Source organism: Piliocolobus tephrosceles, chromosome 1 (genome assembly GCF_002776525.5).
Source record: "Piliocolobus tephrosceles isolate RC106 chromosome 1, ASM277652v3, whole genome shotgun sequence".
In the NCBI taxonomy this organism is placed as follows: domain Eukaryota; kingdom Metazoa; phylum Chordata; class Mammalia; order Primates; family Cercopithecidae; genus Piliocolobus; species Piliocolobus tephrosceles.
Genome location: NC_045434.1, coordinates 166,602,903 through 166,610,997, shown reverse-complemented (window position 1 = coordinate 166,610,997; position 8,095 = coordinate 166,602,903).

Genomic DNA, 8,095 nt, shown 5'->3' with positions numbered 1-8,095 from the left:
AAATAAATGCTTTAAAACCAAGCTCTCTTACATGTATAGAATGCTAATATTTAATGAAAAGCAAACACTTCAGTGGTTTTTACCTTTAATACTTTGATAGTATGCTTGATTCAGTCATTCATTCAAAAATATTTACCAAGTTACTACCATGTGCCGGGGAGTGCATGAGGCACTGGGGATAAAGCAATGAACAAGATAGTGAAGGTCCCTATCTTTAAAGTATTTGTGTTTTAGGAAAGAGAAACAGATAGTAAACGAGTAGGTAACAAATACTCATGCTGCTTTCAGGTGATGAAAACTATTATGGAGGAAGTAGACCCTGTCTGCCAGAGAGGGATGGTGCTGTCCTACCTACTCGGTCTGGGTCATCAGGAAGACCTCTTGCAGGGGTGATGGGTTTGTTGAGCCCTGAAGTTGAAGACCAGCCAAGAGAATGTCCTAGGGAAGCGGGGAAAGCAAGTGAAAGACTTTGACATGGGAAAGGGTTTGGAGGGATGAGAAGGGAGGCCATCAGGACTGAGGCAGCAGGGGAGAGACAGAGCAGAGAATGTGTAGATGAGAGGGTGGGTGGGTGGATATGGCCCAGAGTATGCAGGACCTGCAGGCTGCAGTAAGAGGTTAGAACGTGATTCAAATTGCAATGTGATGATGTGAAACCATTGTAGGCTTTCTTTTTTCTGCTTTTAAAAATTGAGGTGTAACTCACACTCAGCAAACTGCATATATTTAAAGAATGTAATTGTATAAGTTTTGACATATGTATACATACATGAAACCATTTCCACAATCAAGATTGTGGACATATTCATCACCCTCGAAACTTTTCTTACGCTGCTTTATAACCCCTTCCTCCTAGCCTCCTCTTCTTGACTCCCCACCCATCCTAGGCTGCCACTGATCTGCTTCCTGTCACTATAAATTTGCTTAATATTTTAAAAACTTTTAAAATTGATAATAGTTTACATATTTTTGATGTACACATGCTATCTTGATAACTCTATATACAATGTGTAGTCACCAAATCAGGGTAATTGGGATATTTATCACCTCAAACATTTTTCTTTTCTTTGTGTTGGGAACATTACAATTCTTCTAGCTATTTTGAAATATATTGGAAGGCTGAGATGTGTGGAGCACAACGTCAGGAGTTCGAGACCAGCCTGGCCAACATGGTGAAACCCTGTCTCTACTAAAAATACAAAAATTAGCCAGGCGTGGTAGTGTGTGCCTGTAATCCCAGCTACTCAGGAGGCTGAGGCAGGAGAATCACTTGAGCCTGGGAGATGGAGGTTGCAGTGAGCTGAGATTGTGCCACTGCACTCCAGCCTGGGTGATAGAGCGAGACTCCATCTCAAAAAAGAAAGAAAGAAAGAAATAAAGAAATATACAAATATACAATAAATTATTGTTAACTATAATTTTTCTACTGTACTATTTAATACTAGAACTTGTTTCTTCTAACTGTAGTTTTATACCTCTTCACCAACCTGTCTTTAATCTACCCTCCCATCTTCCCATCCCAGTCTTGGTAAGCACTATTTTACTCTCAACCTCCGTGAGATCTGCCCTGTTAGTGCCCACGTATGAGTGAGAACATGCAATGTTTGTCTTTCTGTGCCTGCTTATTTCACTTAATCTAATGACCTCCAGTTACATCTATGTTGCTGCAAAGGAGACAGGACTTCATTCTTTTTTATGGTTGAGTAATATTCTATTGTGTATAATTACATTTTCTTTATTCCCTCATCACTGATGGGCACTTACGTTGATTCCATATTGTGGCTATGGTGAATAGTGCTGCAATACACATGAAAGTACAGATATACTGATTTTCCTTTTCTTTTTCTTTTTGGATCGATACCCAGCAGTGGGATGCTGGATCATATGGTAATTCTATTTTTAGTTTTTTTGAGAAATATCTATACTGCTTTCCAAAATGGCTGTACTACTTTACATTTCTACCAACAGTGTATGAGCATTCCCCTTTCTCCACATTCTTGACAACAATTTGTTATTTTTCATCTTCTTGATAATACCCATTGTAACTGAGGTGAGATGGTATATCATTGTGGTTTTGATTTGCATTTCTTTGATGATCAATGATTTTGAACACTTCTTAATATACCTGTTTGCCATTTGTATGCCTACTTTTGAGAAACATCTATTCAGGTCTTCTGCTCATTTTTAAATCAGATTATTATTATTATTATTTTGCTGTCAAATTGTTTGAATTTCTTATATGTTCTGGTTACTAATCCATTGTCAGATGGGTAGTTTGCAAATATTTTCTCCTTTTTTGTAGGTTGCCTCTTCACGTTGTTGTTTGTTTTCTTTGCTGTGCAGAAGATATTTAGGTTGATGTAATCCCATTTGTCTAATTTTGCTTTGGTCACCTGTGCTTTTGAGGTCTTATTAAAAAAATCTTTGCCCAGACCAATGTTCTGTAATGTTTCCCCAAGGTTTTCTTTTAGTAATTTCAATTTTCAGTAGTTTTAGATCCTCCATTTAAATATTTAATCCATGTTGAGTTGATTTTTGTATATAGTGAAAGATGGGGGTCTAGTTTCATTCTGCCTATAGATTCTTCCAGTTTTCCCAACACTATTTATCAAAGAGACTGTCCTTTCCTCAGTGTATGTTCTTGGCACCTTTGTCAAAAATGAGTTGGCTATTAAGTGCATGGATTTATTTCTGGGTTCTCTGTTCTATTCCACTGATCTATGTGTCTACTTTTAAGCTAGCACCATGCTGTTTTGGTTACTATAGCTTGGTAGAATATTTTGAAATCAGGTAATGTGATGCCTTCAGTTTTGTTCTTTTTGCACAGGATTGCATTAGCTAATTGGGGTCTTTTGTCGTTCCAAACAAAATTTAGGATTATTTTTCTATTTCTGTGAAGAATGTTATTCGTATTTTGATAGGAATTGCATTGAATCTTATAGATGTTTTGGGAAGTATAGATATTTTAACAATATTAATTATTCCAACCCATGTGTATGGGATATCTTTGCTTTTTGTGTGTGCCCTCTTCAATTTCTTTTATCAGTGTCTTATGTCTTCCTTATATAGATTTTTCACTTCTTCAGTTAAATTTTTTCCTAGGTATTTAATATTTTGTAGCATTTATATGTGGGATTGTCTTCTTGATTTCTTTTTCAGATTGATCACTGTTGGTGTATATAAGCACTATGGATTTTTGTGTGTTGATTTTGTATCCTGAAACTTTACTGAATTTGTTTCTCATTTCTGAGAGATTTTTGTGGAGTCTTTAGGTTTTTCTAAATATAAGATCATGTCATTGGCAAACAAGAATAATTTGACTTGTTCCTTTCCAATTTAATTTGTTTACTTTTTAAAGAACTTTACGTAAAGACAATCTCATGGTAAGTGTTCTTTAAAATGTAACTTATTTTCCCTAGCATAATTATTTTGAGTCTCATCTGTGAGTGTTCCTTTATTATCAAGTAGTATTTAATTGTGTAGATACACTGAAATTTGTTTATTCATTGACCTTGTTAACGGACATTTGTTTTTGGTCTTGTTTTTTCCAGTATCTGGCTTTTGCAAATAAAGCTGCTAGGAACATTTGTATACAGATCTTTGTATGAATTATGTTTTGTTTCTTCTTGAATAAATTCCTGGGAGTGTAATGGCTGGATCATATGGTAGCTCTATGTATAACATTTAAACAAGCCACCAAACTATTTTCCAAAGTGGTTGTAACCTTTTACATTCCCACTGCCAGTGTGTGAGAATTTTAGTTTTTTCATATCCTTGTTAACAGTTGGTATTGCTAGTTTTAAATTCCAGCCCTTCTAATCAATATTTAGTAGTTTAATTTGTATTTTCCTATTTACTGTGATGTTGAATATCTTTTAATGTGCTTATTACCTATACATATAGTAATATTTTCTTTTGTGTAGTATATATTCAAATCATTTTCCAATGTTTAAAATGGGCTTTTTGTTTTCTTAATATTGAATTTTGAGAGTTCTTTGTATATTCCAGATACAAAGTCTTTATCAGATTTGTGCTTTGTGAATATTTTCCCTCAGTCCGATAGCTTGTCTTTTCATTCTTTTAACAGTGTGTCTTTATACATTTATTCTTTTTTTTTTTTCTTTTATGGATCATTATTGTGGTATCATATCTAGGAAATCTTTGGCTGATCTGAGGCTACACAGATTTTTCCTCATGTTGGTTTTCTAAAAGTTTTATGGTTTAGATTTTACATTAGGTTTTCATCTGATCTATTGGAGTATATTTTACTATATGGAATGAGGTATAAACAAAAGGGTTTTTTTTTGCATATGAATATCTAATTGTTTCAGCATCATTTTTTAAAAAGACTGTCTTTTCTCTGTGGAATTGCCATTTCTTCTTTGTCAAAAAATCAGTTGTCTATATAACGTGAGTCTATTTCAGGATTCTCTGTTTCATTCCATTGATCTATTTGATATTTGTCTAATCAACAATAATCACACTGTATTGATGACTATAGTTTTATAATGAAATCAGGTAGTGATAGTGTTACAACTTTCTTCTTTATTGAAATTGTTTTAATTATGCTAGATCCTTTTCATTTTCCTATGAATTTTAGAAGGCCTGTTAATTTCTCAAAAAATACATGCTGGAATTTTGGTTGGGATTGTGTTGAATCAATAGGCTAAATGGGGAATGTTGCTGTCTTAACAATATTGAGTCTTCTAAATGCTGAACAAGATATATTTAGCTTTTCATTTATTTAGGTCTTCTTTAGTTCCTCTCTGCAATATTTTATACTTTTTAGTGTATAGGTTCTTCATATCTGCTGTCGGACTTTTCTCTAAGTATTTAATGTTTTTAAAGCTATTGTAAACTGCATTTTAGAAAACTTTCTGATTATTCATTGCTAGTATATGGAAATAAAATTGATTCTTTTGGGTATTGATAATGTGTTCTTCAACCTTGCTAAACTCACTAGTTCCAGCAGCATTTTTGTAGAGTATATTGAATTTTCTCAAGGATGATTATGTTATCTGCAAATAAAGACAGTTTTATTTCATAGTTTGTAAGCTGGAAAATTTTTATTTTATTTTCTTGCTTGATTACACTTGCTGGAAGCTCCAGTACAATGTTGAATAGGTGGCAGGAATAGACATCATTGTCTTATTCCTGATTTTAGGAAGGAACGTATTCAGTTTTTTTATGATTAAGTATGATTTTATCTGTAGGTTTTCCATAGATGCCCTCTATCAGATTGAGGAGTTTCCATTCTTTTCCTAGTTTGCTGAGAGTTTTTATCAGAAATAGATGTTGGATTGTGTCAGTTTTGTTTTACATCTGATATAGTTTGCCTCTGTGTCCCCATCCAAATCTCACCTTGAATTGTAATAATTCCTACATGTCAAGGGCAGGACCAGGTGGAGATAACTGAATCATGAGGTTGGTTTCACACATGCTGTTCTCATGGTAGTGAGTGAGTAATCACGAGATCTGATGGTTTTATAAGGGGCTTCCCATTTCACTTGGCACTCCTTCCCCTTCCTGCCACCATGAGAAGAAGAATATATTTGCTTCCCCTTCCACCATGATTGTAAGTTTCCTGAGGCCTCTCCAGCCCTATAGAACTGTGAGTCAATTAAACATTTTTCCTTTATAAATTACCCAGTCTTGGGTGTGTCTATTAGAGGCATGAGAAGGGACTAACACAACATCTTTTGAGACAGCATATATATTTTAGTTTGTTCATACAGTGATTTTTTGAATGCTAAAACAACCTTGCATCCTGGAGATTAAGCTTACTTGGTCATGATGCATTGACTTTTTTCTATATTGCTTAATTGATTTTGCTAAAATTTTGCATCTATGTTTATGAGACATTTGAAGTGATTATTAATATGCTTAGGTTTAAGCCTATCATCTTGCTATGTGTTTCCTATTTGTTCCATCTGTTTTTAATTTTCTTTTCCCTTTTTTCTGCCTTCTTTTGGATTTTTTATTTTTTATGATTCCATTTTATCTCCTTTTTGGCTTCTTAGCTACAGTTCTGTTTTGTTATTTTAATGGTTCCTTTAGAATTTATAGTATACAGAGCAGTTTGCTGTTCTCCTTGTGGAACTTAGAAAAGGAGTGAAGAAAGGTAGTTTTAGTCTCCTGCCTAGGCCCCACAATCTTTCCTAGTGGACCGAAAGCTCAGGGATGCCTTGGGTTCTAATACTTCACGGGATATGGTGTGCCCAGTGAAGTGTTTGATACTCAGTGGGGCAGTTTATTCTGTTTTTAAAACTATAGTCAGTTTCTCTTCAACCATTACGCAAGAAGATGTGGGAGAAGCCACACATCAAGAGGCACCTTTTGGAAATCCACCAGGAAGGTTGATGGAGCAACCTGGAAATACAAGGCTAACAGCAGACAAGGGTTCCAAAAAGCCTTGTTCAGACCTGTCTCTGTGCTTCTCTCATGAGGAGGTTCACAGCTACCTTACTGCTCAAAAAGGGACTTCTTGTCAGGTGAGGCCTCCTGACCACCTCCCCAATCTGGCAGTTTGACAAAATCCCATAGATTTTAAGGTGCTCATGGTGTGAAGTTTTGGGAACCTTCCAGACTGAGTCTCTTTCAGTTTTCCTCAAGGGTTCCACGCTTGTTACCTGCTGGTCTTTGCCCATGTGGTCATCTCACCTTGGAACACTCTCCCCATTGTTCGCCACTCCATTTGCCTAAATCCTGGAGAGCACAACTTCCTCTAGGAAGAAAACCATCTGGAGGAAGTTGATATGAAACTTCCTCCAGATGGTTTTCCTCAAGCCTCCCCCATCACCTTAAAGAATCAGGTTGCCCTCCCTTGTGCCTTCATTGCCCACTGCCCCCATTGCAGATAATGCCCCTTTCATTACTAGCTAATGAACAGTCTGGAGAGGAGAGAGAAAAAGACATGGACTCTTGAAATCATGTGACATTTTAAATTTATATCTGTTATTTACTTTATAGCCAGGCATTGTTCGAAGTACTGTAGACAGCTGATAATATTATAGGATGGACAGGTGAGTGCGATTGCAGGCCCTTGATAAGTCAGGTGTGTTGTTTGCACAGAGGGACTGTGACCAGGGAAGGCCTAACCTATAGGTTTTGGAGTATTCAAAGGTTTGAGGGACATGAGAGAGTAATGCATCCTTAGTAGCACAAGGAGGGCAAAGCCTTCTCTTGTCCCTGGTATCTGACTGCAGCAGCTTCTCCAGCTGCTTCTCCAAAGGCATCCAAAGGCTAGCTGTAATTTACATAGTCACCCTCTGTATTTTTTTTCTTCTTAGGTTTATTTATTCACTTTTTATTAAAGTATAACATGGCTACAAAAAAAAATACACCTAAGTGGCAATTGGACGAAGTTTTACAAAATATACACACCCATATAACCAACACCCAGATCAAGAAACAACACGTTCCTACATCTTAGAAGTCCCACATGCCCCTTTCCAAGTTACTCTCTCTGTAGCCCACAAGTTTAACCTTTATCTTGATTTCTAAGAGCATATAATAATTTTGCCTGTTTCTGTTCTTTAAATATAGTTAGCCTTTTATATCTGCAAGTTCTGCATCCACAGGTTCAACCAACCACAGATTGAAAATATTTAAAAAAGACACAATGATAAAAGTAATATAAATAAAAAATACAGTATGACAACTATTTATATAGCATTTACATTGCATTAGGTATTATAAGTAATCTAGAGATGATTTAAAGTATACAGGAGGATGTGTATAGGTTATATATAAACACTATGCCATCTAATATAAGGGACTTAAACATCTGTAGATTTTGGTGTCTTTGGGGAGTCCTAGAATGATTCCCTTGCAGGTACTGAGGGGACGACTGTAAATGGAATTATCTAATACATGTATGTGTCTTTTGTGTTTGATGAGCTCCCTTTTCAAATATAACTTAGGATTTATGCTTCTTGTATGCCATGATAAGAACACATTAAAAAGATAATAAAAAATCTTAAAGGGTATGTAGATGAAAAAGTAGGAAAAGAGGTAATGTTAAATTTTAATGATTTTATTTTTAACTGAAAGGACATCCATGAGAAGTGAAAAAAGAGTTAAAAATTGAGTAAAC